Below are 3,734 nucleotides of genomic sequence, written 5' to 3' on the forward strand. Positions count from 1 at the left end.
CCAAATGTATCCACGAAACTGCTCTGCTCAGGATGATGGACAAAAGAACTCATCTTCACCATCAGCACTAGACTCTTCCCAGCCTCCACTGAGCATACCTGTTGGCAATCTTCCTGATTTCCACAGCAAATGAATTTTTAACAATATCCCATAAGATTTGCAATAGAATATACAAGTAGCAAAAATTTTCAACAAAGCCTTTGTAGATAAGAGTGAGTCTCTTTCTGGGTTAATGGTAAGAGTCCCAGAAAGGAAATTTGCCATGGACTTCCCGAAAATGAGACTGCTCTTTTCCACTAAGAGAGACTAATAATGGCCTTCCAAACATTAACTATTTACTTAAATTTAGAGAAATCGGAGTTACCAAAAACTTTCAGCAAATAAAATTGAATCTACTTCAGAGAACAGTGATACTGGATGAAAACCATAGTTTACATTCCATCTTCAAAGTGAGATAATTCAGGAATGCCAAAAATTCAGCAGAGCCTTCTCAAGTAACAATCTTGTCCTTAAGAAACCATTGGGATTTTGAGCTGTGGAATTTTCCACCCATTTATCCTTTCATTATCTATCTTTTTTGCTTCAAATGTCAATTGACTCCTCTCACTCATAGTTGTACAAATTACAGGGCTTTTTTTTTTTTTTGTCATAAAACAGATACATTATTCATCTATTCAGTTTCATCTGAAGGGAATCCAACAAAGAAGAAATTTTATTTTCCAATAAAATATTAAAGCTGCTTTACCCCACAAGAGACAGAGCAGAAATTCCATCCATGATCTATGTAAGTACAAAACTTTTTGCCTATCAGAGCATGTGTGAATTTAATTTTATGAAAATGTAGACCTGTTTTTTCCTGTTATGCTTCATAGTACTTGTGTATGAATATGTAACAATTTCAATGTTTTTATTAGTTTGTGAAGCCTTGGTACCATGATGATACCAAGAACATCCCGTGCTTTTCCTAGCAAATATTGACTTAGAAGGACACTGTTGACATTTGTGCTGCATTCTTGATAGAAAGCATGTACATATTACAGGATTTGTTTCCCTCTAATGTAAATACAGTGGAGCAGAAAATTCAAGTGGTGATTATACATAAGTCATTACCTTTGCCTCTGGGTTATGGATTGAACTAGAACCCAGGTGAAGGTCATCATGAGCCCCACTCCCGTCCCCACCCCTGGCCTTTAGCAGGCACTTCTATCACTAATGAAAAGAGGGTGTGCCAAGCTCAACACACACATACCTTTCTAACTGACAGAATCCAGCTCTGATTCATAAAAGTCCTATCTAAAAGGAAGGGAGAAATAATGTTAGCATTGACACTGAGGTACATGTCAGCTCAGTGCACAAACATAGATAAATTATGTAAGGATAAATCTTTCTCTTTTTGGAGACAGGAGACAGTTCACCACACCCCCTCTGTAAAAGGATTGTGGGAGACACATAGGTAATAAGGCGAAACCTTTATCTGTCTCCCAACCAACCTCTGTGTCCCCATGTTCCACCCAGTTCTCCCATGATTGAATAATTAAGCCCTTAAATAGTTACCATATGTCCTTAAATAGTTACCATCAACCTCAAATGAAAACATTCAGCAAAAAAACAGATGTAGGATCAATGCTCTTGGTCCAAAGAGAAAAGATGCATTATGAAAAAGATAGGAATGACTTTATAAACAAAACAGAACTTTCTCAACAATCTCATTAACCAATACTCTTTCATCGTAAGTGATCACGGTTATTTGGCGTCAGAAGCAAAATATGGAGAGATCTTTCTGCAGACAAGTAGAGACAAGGCACAATAAAGGGAGAGTTAGGTGTGTAAAGAAAGTGATGAAATGGACATACTTTAGTGTTTAATTCATAAGGAAGAAAATACATCAACTAAAGCAGGGATTTAACCCCTTCTGGGTGGAATGTCAAATACACATATAAACAATTATTTCTGTTCCTTTCAGCATCAAAGCACTCTATATAGTTTGAACTTTTATCTCAGTACTTGGGTTTGTTTCAAGGCTTGGTAAATGTACCTCATAAGATACTTTTATATATGAAAAGTTACAAATTCCAACATCTGTAACTGTTTGAAAAGCTCATTGATTCCGAGTCAAGGAAGTTACAATTTGTGATGATTCCATTTCAAACCATACCCAAACCTACCATTAAACTCACAGCCCGCATCTCAAATGGGCATCTCCCCATCTCACAAATGGGGAGAATTTCTGGGACTCACGCTTTATGGGGGTGAGTAGGGTGGTCCTGAACTAGCTGATATTAAATGGCCCTACATTCAAACACAGTGAACCCAGACCACATTCCAACAGCATTACCCAAGTGGTGAGGCTGAACTCTTCTGCAGATGCTTGTACACAAGACTTGATGTTTATTTTGTGACGTCACTTTCCTCTTTCCCCATTTCAAAGTTGACCTTGTGTTGATTTTAACCTGATTTTGTCTGTATAAACACAATGGGATAAAGGAAAGAACTGTAGGATTTTTGAACTTTATATTCCTTAGTGGAGGACTTTGTTTTATGTTTGACAAACAGGTTAGCTAAAACAAGTATTTTAAGAAGTGGGACAGAGAAAGGGGGAGAGCAGGAGTAGTTATTTAGTTTCCTTGTTTTCCCCAAGTTAAAAGTCTTGAAAGTCTAGCTCATCTTATGTTTATACACAAATAAAGCTGATAAAAATGTGTGACTTTTGCTTATCCCTGGAAATCAAGCAAGGCAGGGAAGGAAGGGAATTGAATGTGATAGGACAGCCTAGGTCCACAGAGCATAAGAAGGATGTGAGAGGATGTGATAAATTGGTAACCATGTAGAACTAGAGCAAACCCTCAAGGTCAACCACTTCAACCCAATTGTTTTAGAGTTGAAAACTGAGGTTCAAAGAAGGAAGATCTTTGCCCCAAAACAAATAACTGAACAACTAGAGTTATTATATAAAAATGATCATTGTAAACATTTTTAATAAGAACAACAAAAATCTAAATGTAAGTAACTTATTGGTCATTTGCTAACTGTGTTACGTGGAGCAAGTTACTTAAGCTTTCTGTGCCTCAGTCTCAACATCTGCAAAATCGAGATAATAATGGTGTCTATTCATAGGCTTGCTGGAAAAATTAAATCAGTTAATACCCGTAAAGTGTCTAGAACAGAACCTGGAAACAATAAGTGTTTGATAAACATCAAGTGTTTATTATTATTATTACCACCACTGCTACTGATTTCAGACAAGCCTTTCTCAAGTAAGTGAGATTTTGTTGATGAACTGGAAAATTCAATCCATTGTAGACTGGAATGTTGCCGTGACATGAACATCAGCTTTTAAGGATACACTAGGGCAGAGTCCAGCGTCAGCTTAAAGCCAAACAAACGAGGGAAGTAGGGACAGTCTTATCTCCATGACTAATACTCATTTTAAAATACTTAAATATCAATTTTATGTTGCATTTTAAAAGCCCCAAGGATGGAATTGAAAACCCAACCTTTTTTAAGTCTGTTTCAATTTTTAGAAGCCTTGACCAAGCCATTCTCTCTTACTTGGTAGTTTCCAAATATGGTGTAAATAACAATCTTAACCAGGTGTGGTGGCTCATGCCTGTAGTCCCAGCTAGTTGAGAGGTTGAGGTGGGAGGATCATTTGGGCCCGAGAGGTCAAGTCTACAGTGAGTCGTGATCATGCCACTGCACTCCAACCTGGGCGACAGAGTAAGACCCTGTCCCCC

General features: G+C 37.5%; 1 long non-coding RNA gene across 1 annotated transcript in view; it reads left to right on the forward strand.

The window, feature by feature from the left end:
* The first annotated feature begins 669 nt into the window (after positions 1 to 669).
* Positions 670 to 3,734, forward strand: part of LOC108518831 (uncharacterized) — a 79,154-nt gene continuing 76,089 nt past the window's right edge. The window contains exon 1 of the long non-coding RNA XR_001882477.1: positions 670 to 784. This is a non-coding gene — a long non-coding RNA (uncharacterized LOC108518831). The remainder of the gene's footprint in view (positions 785 to 3,734) is intronic.

The sequence above is a fragment of the Rhinopithecus bieti genome, unplaced genomic scaffold (genome assembly GCF_001698545.2).
Source record: "Rhinopithecus bieti isolate Rb0 unplaced genomic scaffold, ASM169854v2 scaffold_2884, whole genome shotgun sequence".
NCBI classification, from domain to species: Eukaryota; Metazoa; Chordata; class Mammalia; order Primates; family Cercopithecidae; genus Rhinopithecus; species Rhinopithecus bieti.